This window comes from Triticum dicoccoides, chromosome 3B (genome assembly GCF_002162155.2).
Source record: "Triticum dicoccoides isolate Atlit2015 ecotype Zavitan chromosome 3B, WEW_v2.0, whole genome shotgun sequence".
Classification (NCBI taxonomy): domain Eukaryota; kingdom Viridiplantae; phylum Streptophyta; class Magnoliopsida; order Poales; family Poaceae; genus Triticum; species Triticum dicoccoides.
In genome coordinates, this window is record NC_041385.1 from 514,889,434 (window position 1) to 514,909,967 (window position 20,534).

Genomic DNA, 20,534 nt, shown 5'->3' on the forward strand with positions numbered 1-20,534 from the left:
ACATTAACAAAGGACCGGTTTCCCGGTCACGTATGTACGTGCACCGTATTCGGATGAACGCAAATGTACCACGGGCTATATAGTAGCCCCACCGTCAAACTCCTATGGCTAAGTGAAAGTGTTAAAGCTATATAGTCCGATTGCCTGGTTCGTACGCTATCACCTCCTTAATGGACCAAGACGTTGGATCAAGTGTGATTACGTGTTTTTTGAACACCCCCGCATTATATGCGTGGGGGCGGAAGCTGATGACTGCTAACTTTCAGGTTATATACATACATACATAAACGGCTGCACAGGAGGCACTATAATACTTCTAGGCAAAAGTATAAACACAACCTTTTTAATCAATATCGCATTGTTCTTACAATTCAGATACATGTCACTCAAACACGGTACTCTTCGAGCACTACGCCTCTATTAAGCGGGCACCTTCTAGGACTTCTTCAAAATAGTGCTCGGCTGGGTCATGGCCTCCTGCCGGACCCCGGGTCGCAATAGCAGTGGCCTCCATCCCTACCCAGTATGTCTTGACACGGGCAAGAGCCATCCGCGCACCCTCTATGCATGCCGACCTCTTCACAGCATTGATATGCGAAACAGCACCAAGGAATTGTTGCACTAAACCAAAGTAATTGTCCGGCCTTGGTCCCTCCGGCCAAAGATGATCCACGACAGACCTCATGGCAAGCCCGGATAACCTATGGAGCTCGGCCCACTCGGCCATTTGTTCGTTTAATAGCAGCGGACGCTTTGGAGCACTGAACTGCGACCAGAACAACCGTTCTGCCTCTTGATCTTTCTGATCCTTGAAATATTGAGTTGCATCAGCAACACTCTTGGCCAAGTCCAAGTATGCGTCCTCAGCACTCCATAATTGATCCAGAGGGGCATACTTCAGATCTCCGAACTTCGTCCGCAACAGAAAGGGCTTCCCAGTCATGATATCTCCGGCTTGATGAAGCTCCTCCTTTGCCGCTCTGATCTTAGAGCGAGTATCCTTAGCTGCTTCCAAGGCCTTATTCAGGTCAGCCGCTTTCACTTGATTTTCCTTTTCAAGGAGCTCATAACGGCCGGCGGCATCCTTAAGCTCAACAGCCATCTTGGCCATTTTTTCTTTGCTCTGACAATGAGCAACCTGTTCGGCTCTCAACTCCTTGGCTGCCTTTAGGGCAGCCGCATCACTTCTCCTGGCTTGCTCCTTGGCTAGGGCAAGCTCCGCCCTAAGGGTCTCCACGGCAGCAGCTCCATCTACAGTCACAGCATATTATAGATACTAGCATTATGCTCCTCTTAATATTTGCTGACAAAGCCAAAAATACATACCCTGGGCCTCGTCAAGCCGCTTGTTCACAAGCGCGATGTAGACATCCGCCACGTCAACTTGCCGCTTTAGTTCGGCAAAATCAGTAGTTCGGTCACCCGCCGGACCCTTAGTCGCATGTACATAAAAGTTGTGCGGTCATTACCTGGGATTATGATCCTCTGTTTGCCACCTCTGGATGGCAACCGGAGTCTCAGGGGCTACTATCTACACAGAGCACACCTAGCATGTGCAGTACAGCTGAAAATATACATATTATTTTATGTACCTCAAAGCCTTTGAGCAGGCTCGTAAAAGCTTCATCCAATCTGCTTTTGGCGAACGAAATCCTCTCAAAACCGTACCCATTAAGGTACGATGCGCCTCTGGGATAGCCGCTTGCTCCATAAGACCCATCAGTGTGTCCGGCTGTGTGTCGGACACACCTGGACTCTTCCTATCGCTCTTCTTGGGAGCCGAATACTTTGGGCTTCGGGCTCGAAGTATTAACTTCTAGCCTTGGTGGATCAGGAGAAATCCTCCGTGACGACACTTAGGGGTCATCCGCCCCATGGGGCGGGGAGGCAAGGGGAGGCGTTTCACTCTCCATCATCTCTGGAAGAAGATCCCCCGATGACGAGCTCTGTTAACAAGGGTGTCGGTGTCAAAACCGGCAGATCTCGGGTAGGGGGTCCCGAACTGTGCGTCTAGGCGGATGGTAACAGGAGACAAGGGACAGGATGTTTTTACCCAGGTTCGGGCCCTCTCGGTGGAGGTAAAACCCTACTCCTGCTTGATTAATATTGATGATATGGGTAGTACAAGAGTAGATCTACCACGAGATCAGAGAGGCTAAACCTAGAAGCTAGCCTATGGTATGATTGTTGTTCATCCTACGGACTAAAACCCTCCGGTTTATATAGACACCAGAGAGGGCTAGGGTTACACAGAGTCGGTTACAATGGTAGGAGATCTACATATCCATATCGCCAACCTTGCCTTCCACGCCAAGGAAAGTCCCATCCGGACACGGGACGAAGTCTTCAATCTTGTATCTTCATAGTCTTGGAGTCCGGCCAACGGTGATAGTTCGGCTATCCGGACACCCCCTAATCCAGGACTCCCTCAGTAGCCCCTGAACCAGGATTCAACGACGACGAGTCCGGCGCGCATATTGTCTTCGGCATTGCAAGGAGGGTTCCTCCTCCGAATACTTCATAGAAGATTTTGAACACCAGGATAGTGTCCGGCTCTGCAAAGTAAGTTCCACATACCACCATAGAGAGAATAATCTTTACACAAATTTAATCTGCTGACGCATTTCGTGGCATGACGTCATACCACGGCCAAGCCTTTATGCGAATTGTTTTTATTGTTCCACCTCAGCACGTTTAGCGAAGCGGTTTCCTCGGCACGTCTTGTCGAAGCAGAGATCGTGTCCCCTTATTCCGGGATTCTCATCAATACGGGCGTGGGTAACCCAGTCGTGCCCGTTGGCGCCCCCCCCCCCCTATCGAAGGCGAGTCCCGAACGGTCACGGGGAGGGCTCTTGGTATCCAACCTCTTTATAACGAGACCAAGGCCCGTTCCTTCTCTTTCAATCTCAATCGAATCCGCCCCTCGCCTCGAGTTCCAACACCCAAAGCTCTAGATTCAGGCGCTTCGGACCTCCGAGGATGTACGGCTCCGACCTGCAAGGCCGGTGGATGCCTTCCTCCGTCGCGGAGGAAGACGTGCTAAAGCTGAGAGACGCCCGGTATCTGACCGGCGAAATTGTGCACAGGATGCCTGCCTAAGGGCAGGTTACTCCCACTCCCAAGCCTGGAGAGAGCGTGGTGTTCATGTCTCACTTCCTTCGGGGGTTAGGCTTCCCGATGGACCCCTTCGCGAGGGGGCTCATGTTTTATTATGGGCTGGAATTTCATGATTTGGATCCGGAGTCTATCCTCCACATCTATCGTTTATTGTCGTATGCGAAGCCTTCCTCCGCATTACCCCTCACTTCGAGTTGTGGCTCAAAACCTTCAAAGTGGAACCGAAGATGATCAGGGGGCAGCTGGCAGAGTGCGGAGGGGCTGCCATAAGCAAGAATGTTGACGCTCCATGGCCCGAGGGCTCTTTTCAAGAGGAGCTTGGTTTGTGGCAACAGGAGTGGTTCTACATCACCGCTCCCAGGGGTACCAGATGGGTGGCGCCACCTGCCTTTCGCTCGGGCCCTCCACAACGGCTGGCGTCATGGGTCAACAAGGGGCTTGACTGGGGGCCGTCCAAGGACGTACCACTATTGCAGGGCCGTATTCGAGACCTCCAAGAGAGGGAGATCAACCTAGTTGTAGTGGCGTAGGTCAAGCTAATTCGGCGCCTTTTGCCCTGCAAACGTTGCCCTCTCCGCCTGTGGGAATTCAATCCGGAGGGACCGCGAGCTCTCCAACACTTCATGGGTGCGACGCCCGTGGAGATGTATAAACTGTTCTTCGGATCACAAGAGATGTGTCCGGTCTTGACCGAGGACGCAGGTCTGAGCTGCAATCGCCCGGATGCTCAAGTAAGTAGTTCTGTGCCTGGACACGCTGTCCCTATGTTTATCATAAACTTGCCCTTTAAAGAGCTGTCCCTTGAACAGGAGTGGATAGCAAAAGCAAAACTAATAAGGTGTCCGGCCCCCCTTCCCGAGACCACGCCGGATCCTGTGTTAACCAAGATGCTGGAGGCCGCGCCTTTGGAAGAGGGCGAAGGGGGGAACAAGAAAACTACTGCCTCCGCTAAGGAGGCTCTCAAGAAAGGGGGGATCAAGAATCCCTCCCTCCAGGGGGGGAAGAGGACCGCTTCCGAAGATCCGGAGGCCAAAGCCTCAAAGCGGGGGAAGAAATCCTCACCAGAGGGTCCTGCGCCGGGAGAGGCCCCGGCCGCACTATTTCCCCAAGGAAATCAGCCCTCTAGCGAGTCGTAAGTAGAAAGGGGAGTTTTGTAATAAGGGATATCCCTATTTTTATTTCTGAAGATAAACGAAGTTTTACCTTGTAGTTCGGATCTCAGCCCTTCTCAGCAGAGCTCATCTTCGGGGGATCTTCATCCGGAGATGATGGAGAGCGAAACGCCTCCATCTGCTGCACCATCAGGCGGGGCGGATGACCCTGAGGTGTCGTCGCGGAGGGCTTCCTTGAGCCCAGCGGGGCCGGAAGGTTCGGCGCCAACTGGTGTACGGTCGGCGGAGCTGAGGATCTGCTCGGGCGAGCGTCTATCTTGGAAGATCACCGTACGTTAATGGGTACGGTGATTGAAAGGATTTCATCCACTGAGAGCGGATTGCATGAAGCCGTCAGAAGTTTACTGATGGGGTTTGAGGTACGCAAAAATGATATACCTTCTGACAGTTTTGCATATAGAATGCGCCCTGTATAGATAGTAGCCCCTGAGACTCGGTACGTTGTCAAAGGTGACAGCGTGCCAAGGATCATAATCTCAGTTGTAAGATGCCGCCCTTCCTATATATGTGGCGGAGCGTTCGGTGGCCAGCCGGACTGATGGATTTGCCGAACTGAAGCGGCAACTTGACGTTGCGGATGCGGACATCACGCTGGTCAATAAGCGACTTGACGAGTCACAAGGTATGTGCCTTCCCTGCGGACACCTGGTAAGGGAGCTTGACGCCCATGCCTTACAGTATGTATGCATAATGCAGATGGTGCCGCTGCTATGGAGGAGCTTCGGGTGGAGCTCGCCCGAGCCAAGGAGCAAGCCAGAAAAAGTAATGCGGCTGCCTTGAAGGCGGCTGAAGAGCTAAAAGCCGAACAGGCTGCTCACTACCGAAGTAGGGAGGAAATGGCCGAGATGGCCGTGAAATTGAAGAATGCTGCCGACCGCTGCCAGCTTCTTGAAAAAGAAGACTGAGTGGTGCAAGAGGACCTTAAGAAGGCCACTGCCGAGGCCAAGGATGCTCGCTCTGCGATGAGAGCTATGAAGGAGGAGCTACGCCATGCCGGAGATATTGTGGCTGGAAAGCCTTTTCTGCTGCGGAGGAAGTTCACGGATCCCAAGTATGCTCAATTGGGACAGCTGTGGGGTGCGGAGGATGCTTATCTGGATTTGGCGGCGAGTGCCACGGATGCGGCCGAACACTTCCGAGGCCAAAAGGATCACCGAATGGAAGAGCTGTTTTGGTCGCAGTTCCATAGTCCAGAGCGTCCGCTTCCATTGACCGATCGTTTGGCCGAATGGGATGAGCTGAATAGGTTGTCCGGACTTGCCATGAAGTCTGTCGTGACTCATTTGTGGCCAAAGAGGCCCAAGCCGAAGAGTTATTTTGGCTTGGTGTAGCAGTTCCTTGGTGCGGTGCCGCATATTAGTGCAATGAAGCGGTTGTTGGGGAACGTAGCAGAAATTCAAAAATTTTCCTACGAATCACCAAGATCTATCTATGGAGAGACCAGCAACGAGTAGAAAGAGAGTGCATCTACATACCCTTGTAGATCGCTAAGCGGAAGCGTTCAAGTGAACGGGGTTGATGGAGTCGTACTCGTCGTGATTCAGATCACCGATGATCCTAGTGCCGAACGGACGGCACCTCCGCGTTCAACACACGTACAGCTCGACGATGTCTCCCACGCCTTGATCCAGCAAGGAGAGAGGGAGAGGTTGAGGAAGACTCCATCCAGCAGCAGCACAACGGCGTGGTGGTGATGGAGGAGCGTGGCAATCCTGCAGGGCTTCGCCAAGCACCTACGGGAGAGGAGGAGGTGTCACGGGAGGGAGGGAGGCGCCAAGGGCTCAGGTATGGATGCCCTCCCTCCCCTCCACTATATATAGGGGCAGGGGAGAGGGGGAAGGCGCAGCCTTGCCCCTTCCTCCAAGGAAAGGGTGCGTCTAAGAGGGGGGGAGGAGTCCATCCTCCCCAAGGCACCTCGGAGGTGCCTTCCCCCTTTAGGACTCTCCCCTTTTTCCTATATCTTGGCGCATGGGCCTCTAGGGGCTGGTGCCCTTGGCCCATGTAGGCCAAGGCGCACCCCCTACAGCCCATGTGGCCCCCCGGGGCAGGTGGCCCCACCCGGTGGGCCCCCGGGACCCTTCCGGTGGTCCCGGTACAATACCGATGACCCCGAAACTTGTCCCGATGGCCGAAACAGGACTTCCTATATATAAATCTTTACCTCCGGACCATTCCGGAACTCCTCGTGACGTCCGGGATCTCATCCGGGACTCCGAACAACATTCGGTAACCACATACAAACTTCCTTTATAACCCTAGCGTCATCGAACCTTAAGTGTGTAGACCCTACGGGTTCGGGAGACATGCAGACATGACCGAGACGTTCTCCGGTCAATAACCAACAGCGGGATCTGGATACCCATGTTGGCTCCCACATGTTCCATGATGATCTCATCGGATGAACCACGATGTCCAGGACTCAATCGATCCCGTATACAATTCCCTTTGTCTAGCGGTATGGTACTTGCCCGAGATTCGATCGTCGGTATACCGATACCTTGTTCAATCTCGTTACCGGCAAGTCTCTTTACTCGTTCCGTATACACATCATCCCGTGATCAACCCCTTGGTCACATTGTGCACATTATGATGATGTCCTACCGAGTGGGCCCAGAGATACCTCTCCGTTTACACGGAGTGACAAAATCCCAATCTCGATTCGTGCCAACCCAACAGACACTTTCAGAGATACCCGTAGTGTACCTTTATAGCCACCCAGTTACGTTGTGACGTTTGGCACACCGAAAGCACTCCTACGGTATCCGGGAGTTGCACAATCTCATGGTCTAAGGAAATGATACTTGACATTAGAAAAGCTTTAGCATACGAACTACATGATCTTGTGCTAGGCTTAGGATTGGGTCTTGTCCATCACATCATTCTCCTAATGATGTGATCCCGTTATCAACGACATCCAATGTCCATGGTCAGGAAACCGTAACCATCTATTGATTAACGAGCTAGTCAACTAGAGGCTTACTAGGGACATGGTGTTGTCTATGTATCCACACATGTATCTGAGTTTCCTATCAATACAATTCTAGCATGGATAATAAACGACTATCATGAACAAGGAAATATAATAATAATCAATTTATTATTGCCTCTAGGGCATATTTCCAACAGTCTCCCACTTGCACTAGAGTCAATAATCTAGTTCACATCGATATGTGATTAACACTCAAGGTCACATCCCCATGTGACTAACACCCAAAGAGTTTACTAGAGTCAATAATCTAGTTCACATTTACCATGTGATTAACACTCGATGAGTTCTGGGTTTGATCATGTTATGCTTGTGAGAGAGGTTATAGTCAACGGGTCTGAACCTTTCAGATCCGTGTGTGCTTTACAAATCTCTATGTCATCTCCTAGATGCAGCTACCACGTTCTATTTGGAGCTATTCCAAATAATTGTTCTACTTGGAGCTATTCTAAATTGTTGCTCCATTATACGTATCCGGTATCTCTACTCAGAGCTATCCGGATAGGTGTTAAGCTTGTATCGACGTAACCCTTTACGACGAACTCTTTTACCACCTCCATAATTGAGAAAATTCCTTAGTCCACTAGTTACTAAGGATAACTTTGACCGCTGTCCTGTGATCCATTCTTGGATCACTCTTGTACCCCTTGACTGACTCATGGTAAAGCACACTTCAGGTGCGGTACACAGCATAGCATACTGTAGAGCCTATATCTTAAGCATAGGGGACGACCTTCGTTCCTTTCTCTCTATTCTGCCATGGTCGAGCATTAAGTCTTAACTTCATACCTTACAACTCAGGCAAGAACTCCTTCTTTGACTGATCCATCTTGAACACCTTCAAGATCACATCAAGGCACGTGCTCATTTGAAAGTACTATTAAGCGTTTTGATCTATCCTCATAGATCTTGATGCTCAATGTTCAAGTAGCTTAATCCAGGTTTTCCATTGAAAACACTTTCCAAATAACCCTATATGCTTTCCAGAAATTCTACGTCATTTCTGATCATTAATATGTCAACAACATATACTCATCAGAAATTCTATAGTGCTCCCACTCACTTCTTTTGGAAATACAAGTTTCTCATAAACTTTGTATACACCCAAAATCTTTGATCATCATCAAAGCATACATTCCAACTCCGAGATGCTCACTCCAGTCCTTAGAAGGATTGCTGGAGCTTTGCATACTTATTAGCATATTTCAGGATAGACAAAACCTTCCGGTTGTATCCTCAAGAATCGTCGAGGAAACAATTTTTTGACTTCCTATCTGCAAGATTTCATAAATAATGCAGTAATTGCTAATATAATTCCAACAGACTCTTAGCATCGCTACGAGTGAGAAAGTCTCATCGTAGTCAACTCCTTGAACTTGTCGAAAACATCTTAACGACAAGTCGAGCTTTCTCAATGGTGACACTTACCATCATTGTCTGTCTTCCTTTCAAAATCCATATGTACCTAACAGCCTTACGACCATCAAGTAGTTCTTCCAAAGTCTACACTTTGTTTTCATACATGGATCCTCTCTCGGGTTTTATGGCCTTGAGCCATTTATCGGAATCCGGGCCCACCATCGCTTCTCCATAGCTCGTAGGTTCATTGTTGTCTAGCAACATGACTTCCAAGACAGGATTACGTACCACTCTGAAGTAGTACGCATCCTTGTCATCCCACGAGGTTTGGAAGTGACTTGATCCGAAGTCTCATGATCACTATCATAAGCTTCCACTTCAATTGGTGTACGTGCCACAGGAACAACTTCTTGTGTCCTGCTACACACTTGTTGAAGTGACGGTTCAATAACCATATCAAGTCTCCACCATCCTCCCACTCAATTCTTTCGAGAGAAACTTTTCCTCGAGAAAGGACCCGATTCAAGAAACAATCCATATTGCTTTCGGATCTGAATTAGGAGGTATACCCAACTGTTTTGGGTGTCCTATGAAGATGCATTTTATCCGCTTTGGGTTCGAGCTTATCAACCTGAAATTTTTTCACATAAGCGTCGCATCCCAAACTTCTAAGAAATGACAGCTTAGGTTTCTCTAAACCATAATTCATACGGTGTCATCTCAACGGAATTATGTGGTGCCCTATTTAAAGTGAATGTGGTTGTCTCTAATGCCTAACCCATAAACTATCGTGGCAGTTCGATAAGAGACATCATGGTATGCATCATATCCAATAGGGTGCAACTATGATGTTCGGACACACCATCACACTATGGTGTTCCAGGCGGTATTAATTGTGAAACAATTTCCACAATGTCTTAATTGTGTGCCAAAACTCGTAACTCAGATACTCATCTCTATGATCATATCATAGACATTTTATCCTCTTGTCACAATGATCTTCTACTTCACTCTGAAATTACTTGAACCATTCAATAATTCAGACTTGTGTTTTATCAAGTAAATATTCTCAACATCTACTCGAATCATCTGTGAAGTAAGAACATAACGATATTCACTGCATGCCTCAGCACTCATTGGACTGCACACATCAAAATGTGTTACTTCCAACAAGTTGCTATCTTGTTCCATCTTACTGAAAACGAGGCTTTTCAGTCATCTTGCCCATGTGGTATGATTTGCATGTCCCAAGTGATTCAAAATCAAGTGAGTCAAAACGGTCCATTTGCATGGAGTTTCTTCATGCATATACACCAATAGACATGGTTCGCACGTCTCAAACTTTTCAAAAATGAGTGAGCCCAAAGATCCATCAATATGGAGCTTCTTCATGCGTTTTATACCGATATGACTTACGTGGCAGTGCCACAAGTAGGTGGTACTATCATTACTATCTTTTGGCATGAACATGTGTATCACTACGATCGAGATTTAATAAACCATTCATTTTAGGTGTAAGACCATTGAAGGTATTATTCAAATAAACAGAGTAACCATTATTCTCCTTAAATGAATAACCGTATTGCAATAGACGTAATCCAATCATGTCTATGCTCAACGCAAACACCAAATAACAATTATTTAGGTTTAACACCAATCTCTTTGGTAGAGGGAGCGTGCGATGCTTGATCATATCAAGTTTGGAAAAACTTCCAACACATATCGTCAGCTCACCTTTAGCCAGTCTCCGTTTATTCCGTAGCTTTTATTTCGAGTTACTAACACTTAGCAACCGAACCGTTATCTAATACCCTGGTGCTACTAGGAGTACTAGTAAAGTACACATTAACATAATGTATATCCAATATACTTCTATCGACCTTGCCAGCCTTCTCATCTACCAAGTATCTAGGGTAATTCTGCTCTAGTGACTATTCCCCTTATTACAGAAGCACTTAGTCTCAGGTTTGGGTTCAACCTTGGGTTTCTTCACTAGAGCAGCAGCTGAATTGCCGTTTCATGAAGTATCCCTTTGTTCCCTTGCCCTTCTTGAAACTAGTGGTTTCACCAACCATCAACAATTGATGCTCCTTCTTGATTTCTACTTTCGCGGTGTCAAACATCACGAATACCTCAAGGATCATCATATCTATCCCTGATATGTTATAGTTCATCACGAAGCTCTAACAGCTTGGTGGCAATGACTTTGGAGAACCATCACTGTCTTATCTGGAAGATCAACTCCCACTCGATTCAAATGATTGTTGTACTCAGACAATCTGAGCACAAGCTCAACAATTGAGCTTTTCTCCTTAGTTTGCAGGTTAAGAAAGTCATCGGAGGTCTTATACCTCTTGACATGGGCACGAGCCTGAAATCCCAATTTCAGCCCTCAAAACATCTCATATGTTTCGCGATGTTTCAAAAACGTCCTTGGTGCCTCAACTCTAAACCGTTTAACTGAACTATCACGTAGTTATCAAAACGTGTATGTCAGGTGTTCGCAACAACCACAGACAACGTTCGAGGTTCAGCACACTAAGCGGTGCATTAAGGACATAAGCCTTCTATGAAGCAATGAGGACAATCCTCAGTTTACGGACCTAGTCCGCATAATTGCTACTATCAACTTTCAACTAATTTTTCTCTAGGAACATATCTAAACAGTAGAACTATAGCGTGAGCTACGACATAATTTGCAAAAACCTTTTGACTATGTTCAGGATAATTAAGTTCATCTTATGAACTCCCACTCAGATAGACATCCCTCTAGTCATCTAAGTGATTACATGATCCGAGTCAAACTAGGCCGTGTCCGATCATCACGTGAGACGGACTAGTCATCATCGGTGAACATCTTCATGTTGATCGTATCTTCTATACGACTCATGTTCGACCTTTCGGTCTCCGTGTTCCGAGGCCATGTCTGTACATGCTAGGCTCATCAAGTTAACCCTAAGTGTTTCGCGTGTGTAAATCTGTCTTACACCCGTTGTATGTGAACGTTAGAATCTAACACCCGATCATCACGTGGTGCTTCGAAACACGAACTGTCGCAACGGTGCACAGTTAGGGGAGAACACTTCTTGAAATTGTTGTAAGGGATCATCTTATTTACTACCGTCGTTCTAAGCAAATAAGATGTATAAACATGATAAACATCACATGCAATCAAATAGTGACATGATATGGCCATCATCACTTTGCTCCTTTTGATCTCCATCTTCGGGGCTCCATGATCATCATCGTCACCGGCATGACACCATGATCTCCATCATCGTGTCTTCATGAAGTTGCCTCGCCAACTATTACTTCTACTACTATGGCTAACGGTTAGCAATAAAGTAAAGTAATTACATGACGTTTAAGTTGACACGCAGGTCACAAAAAAATAAAGACAACTCCTATGGCTCCTGCCGGTTGTCATACTCATCGACATGCAAGTCGTGATTCCTATTACAAGAACATGATCAATCTCATACATCACATATATCATTCATCACATCCTTTTTGGCCATATCACATCACATAGCATACCCTGCAAAAACAAGTTAGACGTCCTCTAATTGTTGTTTGCATGTTTTACGTGGCTGCTATGGGTTTCTAGCAAGAACGTTTCTTACCTACGCATGAACCACAACGTGATATGCCAATTGCTATTTACCCTTCATAAGGACCCTTTTCATCGAATCCGATCCGACTAAAGTGGGAGAGACAGACACCCGCCAGCCACCTTATGCAACTAGTGCATGTTTGTCGGTGGAACCGGTCTCACGTAAGCGTACGTGTAAGGTTGGTCCGGGCCGCTTCATCCCACAATGCCGCCGAATCAAGATAAGACTAGTAACGGCAAGCATATTGAACAATATCGACGCCCACAACTACTTTGTGTTCTACTCGTGCAAAGAATCTACGCAATAGACCTAGCTCATGATGCCACTGTAGGGGAACATAGTAGAAATTCAAAATTTTCCTACGTGTCACCAAGATCTATCTATGGAGAGACTAGCAACGAGGGGAAGGAGAGTGCATCTACATACCCTTTTAGATCGCTAAGCGGAAGCGTTCAAGTGAACGGGGTTGATGGAGTCGTACTCGTCGTGATTCAGATCACCGATGATCCTAGTGCCGAACGGACGGCACCTCCGCGTTCAACACACGTACAGCTCGACGATGTCTCCCACGCCTTGATCCAGCAAGGAGAGAGGGAGAGGTTGAGGAAGACTCCATCCAGCAGCAGCACAACGGCGTGGTGGTGATGGAGGAGCGTGGCAATCCTGCAGGGCTTCGCCAAGCACCTACGGGAGAGGAGGAGGTGTCACGGGAGGGAGGGAGGCGCCAAGGGCTCAGGTATGGATGCCCTCCCTCCCCTCCACTATATATAGGGGCAGGGGAGAGGGGGGGAGGCGCAGCCTTGCCCCTTCCTCCAAGGAAGGGGTGCGGCTAAGAGGGGGGGAGGAGTCCATCCTCCCCAAGGCACCTCGGAGGTGCCTTCCCCCTTGAGGACTCTTCCCTCTAGGGTTCCCTAGGCGCATGGGCCTCTTGGGGCTGGTGCCCTTGGCCCATGTAGGCCAAGGCGCACCCCCTACAGCCCATGTGGCCCCCCGGGGCAGGTGGCCCCACCCGGTGGGCCCCCGGGACCCTTCCGGTGGTCCCGGTACAATACCGATGACCCCGAAACTTGTCCCGATGGCCGAAACAGGACTTCCTATATATAAATCTTTACCTCCGGACCATTCCGGAACTCCTCGTGACGTCCGGGATCTCATCCGGGACTCCGAACAACATTCGGTAACCACATACAAACTTCCTTTATAACCCTAGCGTCATCGAACCTTAAGTGTGTAGACCCTACGGGTTCGGGAGACATGCAGACATGACCGAGACGTTCTCCGGTCAATAACCAACAGCGGGATCTGGATACCCATGTTGGCTCCCACATGTTCCACGATGATCTCATCGGATTAACCACGATGTCAAGGACTCAATCGATCCCGTATACAATTCCCTTTGTCTAGCAGTATGGTACTTGCCCGAGATTCGATCGTCGGTATACCGATACCTTGTTCAATCTCGTTACCGGCAAGTCTCTTTACTCGTTCCGTATACACATCATCCCGTGATCAACCCCTTGGTCACATTGTGCACATTATGATGATGTCCTACCGAGTGGGCCCAGAGATACCTCTCCGTTTACACGGAGTGACAAAATCCCAATCTCGATTCGTGCCAACCCAACAGACACTTTCAGAGATACCCGTAGTGTACCTTTATAGCCACCCAGTTACGTTGTGACGTTTGGCACACCGAAAGCACTCCTACGGTATCCGGGAGTTGCACAATCTCATGGTCTAAGGAAATGATACTTGACATTAGAAAAGCTTTAGCATACGAACTACATGATCTTGTGCTAGGCTTAGGATTGGGTCTTGTCCATCACATCATTCTCCTAATGATGTGATCCCGTTATCAATGACATCCAATGTCCATGGTCAGGAAACCGTAACCATCTATTGATTAACGAGCTAGTCAACTAGAGGCTTACTAGGGACATGGTGTTGTCTATGTATCCACACATGTATCTGAGTTTCCTATCAATACAATTCTAGCATGGATAATAAACGATTATCATGAACAAGGAAATATAATAATAATCAATTTATTATTGCCTCTAGGCATATTTCCAACAGCGGTCAGCATGCGTAGAGGGTGCGCGGATGGCTCTCGCCCATGTCAAGACATACTGGGCGGAGATGAAGGCCACCGACGTTGCATCCCAGGATTCGGACCGAAGCCGATTACCTGCCGAGCACTACTTTGAGGAAGTCCTTCAGGGCGCTCGTGTAATAGAGATGCAGTGCTCGAAGGATATTATGTTCGAATGACATGTGTGATTTGTAAAACAATGTTGCAATATAATATAAAGGCTTTTTATACTTGTGCGTTCAAGTAGTAAAGTACCTCTTGTGCGGCCGTTAATGTATATGTATATAACCTGAAAGATGGCAGTCCTTGGCTTCAGCCCCCACGCATAGAGTGCGGGGGTGTTTGCAAAAGGTGCATTTTCACACTTTATCCAATGTCTTGGTCCTGTGAAGGAGGTGATAGCGTAGCAAACTAGGCAACCGGACTATAATGCTTTATCACTTTCACTTAGCCATAGGAGTTCGATGGTGGGGCTACTATATAGCCCCTGGGGGCACCACGCTCTCCCTAATTCGGGGTGCGTATGTGCCTGACCGGGAAATGGTCCTTCGTTAATGCGGAGGAATTCTAAACATTCCTGTGGGTCATCGAGTGGTTGACCAGTCTCACGCTATATCATGACAGTCAGTTTTCGGCTTTCTCTACTGAGGTGCTCGCCAGGACGAACCGGGGCACAATCGCAGTAGTTCTCCTGGTGCCGCGTTAGCCGTTAAAATGGAACGTAAGGCAGCAAAACACAGGAGCCGGGCAAAACCAACATTTGACCAAAGACATGATTCGGAGCTGATGCATATAAGGCCTAACTCGAGACGCCGAACACTCCCTAAGGTATTCGGTCTTTATGAAAACAGGCAGAACAATGCCCTAAGCCCCTAGTGTCCAGGTACGCGCAAAAATTTCTGACGCGGCCGATGCCAAAGCGCCAGCCTCCTCTTTGGTTATAGTAAGAAACCGGGGGATGTGTATCAACAAGAGACAGTAAGAAAGGTTTACGCGGGGTCTTAATCTGAAAAGAATCCTTGCAACGGGTCCCTACTGCACGTCTGCGCCTGTGTCTCCGTTGTGCCGTATCCTGGACGGGTGTAGCACGGTGTTCGTCTGTAAAAGGGAAGAACTTAGTTGGAAAAAAGGATCGTGCGAAAAATGTATAAACAGAGTATGATTCATAAAATAAAATTGAGACATATTGTCTCTTATTGTACATGCGTGCAGCCCCTTGTGAGGGGGTACGCGGCTATTAAGCCCCTTGTTTATTTATGCCGGACTCGCCTAACCGTGTCCGGGATATAAATGACCTGTTAAGGTGCTTTGATCAGCAAAGCCGGATTAGTGTGTGGCTGTCAAGGCAGTCTCACTTTCTTTTGTTTTCAAGGAAGACTCGAAGTTTCCCTTTAATGAGATGATGCCGCGTGGACCGGGCATTTTGAGTGTAAGGGATGCATAATGCGGTATTGCGTTAAAGAGGGCGAAAGCTTCACGTCCCAATAGTGCTTGATAGCTACTTTTAAATGGGGCGATGTGGAAGACTAACTTTTCGCGACGGAAGTTGTCAGATGAGCCGAACATAACTTCTAGTAGTAGAGAGCCCATGCAATGGGCATATGGGCCTGGCATCACTCCTTTGAAGGAAGTGTTGCTATGGCATATTTTGGTTGGGTCTATCCCCATTCTGCGGATTGTATCCTGATATAGCAAGTTTAGGTCACTGTCGCCGTCCATTAGGACCTGTGTAAATTGTAGTCCGTCGACTATAGGATTTAATATCAAAGCAGTCCATCCTGCGTTCCGGATACTTCCGGAGTAATCCTGATGGTCGAAGTGATTGGTTTTGACATCCAGTGTCGGGACTCCGCTGGGGTGGACCGTGCGGTGCGTACTTTAATGGGCGCCGCTCTATTTTTTCCTGTTGTCACTTGAAGTGAGTTTACTGTTTTGACCTCTTGTGGGAAATTCCTTTGTTTTCCGGTGCTCTGCTTGTGGGGTTCGTCATCGTCCTCGCTTGGTGTGTCAAGCCCCTTCTGTTCGGCATTGAGTCGGCCGGACTGCTTGAAGACCCAACAATCTCTGTGGGTGTGGTTTGCAGGCCTCCCGGAGGTACTGTGGATTTGGCATATCTTGTCCAAGATTTTTTTTAGGTTGGATAGCTCGTCGCTGTTGTCCTTGAGAGGCAGTTTTGTGTTGTTCTGCCGAGAGCTTTTGAATACGGCGTTGACTGTCGTGCTCTTTGGACCATTTCCCTTGGTCCAGCGCTGGTCCTTGCTGCGTCGTGGTTTCCCGTTTCCATCCCTGACCTTGGATGTACTTGGGTCGCTGGTGTTGCATCTTGCCAGCCAGCTATCCTCTCCCGCGCAAAAGCAGGTCATGAGGCTTGTTAGTGCGGCCATTGTTCTTGGCTTTTCCTGGCCAAGGTGCCTGGCGAGCCATTCGTCTCGGACGTTGTGTTTGAAAGCTGCTAAGGCTTCGGCGTCCGGACAGTCGACTATTTGGTTCTTTTTGGTGAGGAACCTGTTCTAGAATTTGTGGGCTGACTCTCCGGATTGTTGAGTTATGTGACTTAAATCGTCTGCATCCGGAGGGCGGACATAAGTCCCTTGAAAATTTGCCCGAAAAGCATCCTCGAGCTCTTCCCAACTTCCAATGGTATTTTCGGGGAGGCTTTTAAGCCAGTGTCGTGCTGGCCCTTTGAGCTTGAGAGGTAGGTATTTTATGGTGTGGAGATCGTCTCCTCTAGCCATGTGTATGTGGAGGATGTAATCCTCTATCCAGACTCCTAGGTCTGTTGTTCCGTCGTATGCCTCTATGTTTACGGGTTTAAATCCCGCTGGAAATTCATGACCCAGCACCTCATCGGCGAAACATAAGGGGTGTGCGGCTCCCCTGTATTTGGGTGTGCCGTTATGTTCGGATACTTGGCATGTTGCATTGCTTAAAAGAGCTTGCTTTCTTGGCCCGTAGATGGACCTAACTGGGCCATCCTTTTGATGCGAATCCTTATGCGGTTCGCGTGCCGGATTGTGTGCGGCACCGCTTGCCGCTCTATGCTTGTCATGTGGTCGTCCATCCGACCGGGCGGCTTCATTGTTCTTTTGTTGCGGGGGCTCTAAGGCCTCCTCATCGAATTCGGGTAGTAGTTTGCGCTTCGGGTAGCTCTTTGTTTGGCGACTGTCGCCGTATTTGTCTGCGGTGTTAAGTACTTTGCTCCATCTGATTCTGAGTGCATCTTCCGCTGTTTTGAGCTTCTGCTTCTGCTTTTTCAGGCTACGCGCAGTGGCAACGAGCCTTTTGTGGAGGTTCTTCTGCTCCAAAAACTTGTCCGGTGTGAGATCGTTCGGACTGTTATCTTCGCCGTGGACGGGATGCTTATCCAAGTTATCCTGTTCGGATGGTTGCTCGAGGGCATGTTCGTCGTCCACCAGTTCATCCTGCACTATGGCTGGGTCTGTGTGGGTGTTGTCGTTGTCGAGGCGGGACTTTGGGCGGTGCTTACGCCGCCGTTTTGACTGTTTTTCGAGGGAATTATCCTTCGCGGCGTCCCGTTGTTCCTCATTATTGCTTCCTTTAGGTGTATCCACCATATATACATCGTGAGTTGAGGTGGCCTTCCAGTGCCCTGTAAGCGCTGGTTCTTGGTCGTCTCCGGCATCGTCGTCCATACCATCGATGTCTTCGGAGTCGAAGTCTAGCATGTCGGTTAAGTCACTGACAGTGGCTATGAAGTGGGTGGTATGTGGAGTTTGTTTTGCAGAGTCGGACACGATTCTCGTGTTCAAAATCTTCTATGGAGTATTCGGAGGAGGAACCCGCCTGGCAATGCCGAAGACAACCTGTGCGCCGGACTCATCGTCATTGAATCCCGGTTCAGGGGCTACTGAGGGAGTCCTGGATTAGGGGGTATCCGGACAGCCGGACTATATACTTTGGCCGGACTGTTGGACTATGAAGATACAAGATTGAAGACTTCGTCCCGTGTCCGGATGGGACTCTCCTTTGCGTGGAAGGCAAGCTTGGCGATTCAGATATGTAGATCTCCTTCTCTGTAACCGACTCTGTGTAACCCTAGCTTCTAGGGTTTAGTCCATAGGACGACAACAATCATAATCATAGGCTAGCTTCTAGGGTTTAGCCTCTATGATCTCGTGGTAGATCAACTCTTGTAATACTCATATCATCAAGATCAATCAAGCAGGAAGTAGGGTATTACCTCCATCAAGAGGGCCCGAACCTGGGTAAACATCATGTCCCCAGCCTCCTGTTACCATTAGCCTTAGATGCACAGTTCGGGACCCCCTGCACGAGATCCGCCGGTTTTGACACCGACACTCGCCCAATCACTCTGGTAAGTCTTCAAGATAGACTTCCAAACCTTCACAGACTTCGTTCACCGGCAATCCACAATGACTCTTGGATCCTCAGAACGTGATGCCTAACCGACTGGAAGATACACAGTCTTCAAGTGTAATAAGTCTTCATATCACGCGGACAGAAAGACTTCAGTGATGCCAACACTCTTTGGGCTTTGGGTGTTTGGGTTTGTCCTCGCAAAGATTTTCTCTCAAAGGCTTTGGAGGTGGGTTGCTCTCAAACGATAAAAGCCGTGCACTAACTCTAAGCAGCCACCAATTTATGGTGTAGGGGGTGGGCTATTTATAGCTAGGAGGCAACCCGACATGATATGTCTGAAATGACTCTGGGTCACTAAGGAACCGACACGTGTCCAACGGTCGGATTTCAAACACACGCGACAGTTAGACTTGGGCTACAAGTAAAGCTGACTCATCCAACTCTGGATAAGATTTTCTCCCAGTGTCTTCACTCGAAGACATAGGAGTTGGGTTGAGCATCACATCAGTTTTCTGACTGTGTTCACTTGGACCCCACTTGACAGTTCGATGGTTCTTATGACTCAAGAAAGAAGAAAATGAAACTACGAAAGAAAATATGTCTTCGCACTCCATTGTCTTCAAGTGAATGTCTTCACACGTCATTATCTTCGACATGAATGTCTTCACGAACCACAATTGTTTTCAATGTCTTCATGCATTTTTAGGGGTCATCTCCGATAGGTAAACCGAATCAGTGAGGGACTTCTACCTGTGTTCTCCTACAAATCTCACAAACACATTAGTCCTCAACCACATTGTCGTCAATACTTCAAAACTAATTAGGGGTGACACTAGATGCACTTACAATATCATCAAAGAACTAGTCATGGACATGAACGTGTGGAAGAATCATGACTTGATTTTAGTATCTTATGTGTTTCAACTTTAGCCTACTCCAACCTGTTTGGGTGGCTTTTGTTGTTGTTGTTGAGGCGAGTGAGAACTAACAAAACTATGAGCCTCTACTTGGTTTGATGTCAACATTTGGCAATGTTAACTTTTAGGAAGCCAACGTTTAGCTTTTGTAGAGAATTGCACGAAAATTTGGTAGTCTGTATTTTAGACTTGCCTACAAATGCCAAGTATTGGGACCAAACCAAGTAGCCTCTCATATACTTCCTCCATCCCAAAATAAGTGCCTTAATTTTATACTAGCTCTAGTATAAAGTTGTACTAAGCTTGAGATAGTTATTTTGGGAGTACAAAATTCTACTGCACTGTTTTCCTTTTGAAATCAGAAGGTGGGGCTGCACAAAGCTAGAATTTGCAAGTACCCACATTGGATACTTGCCAGGCACCGGCGAACTTTGCAGCACATAACTTACAAGTAGCATCCTTGACAAGTTGATTCCTCATGAAACAACATATATTTTTGCAACACATAGAGATTTTTTTTTCGAGCTATGCAACACGTAGAGCTCACTGGAACTACCTAAACAACATAGATAGTTTTTTTTAACTACCTAAACAGCATGGATAGTTTTGGTCAATACCTTCTTCTTTTTGAGAAACGATACGCACAATACCTTTCTTTTTTTAAGACACGAGACGCACAATACCTGGGTCTCGATGGTACCCACCGGTTGAGCCATTTTTTCGGTCCGTTTCCTCCGACGTAGCTTTGTTTTCAGGCCACGCAAAGCGTGTAGTTTGGGCTTTATCGTTTACTCGCAGCAAGGTCGTCGTTGCGTTACGGTCTGGGCCTTGGCCTTGGGAGATTTGGTTACGAAGAGCCCAGCTACGCCGATCCCAGCCTTCAGAAAAAATGAAAAACCACGCCAATCCCGCATAGAGCATGCGCGTGATGCTAGT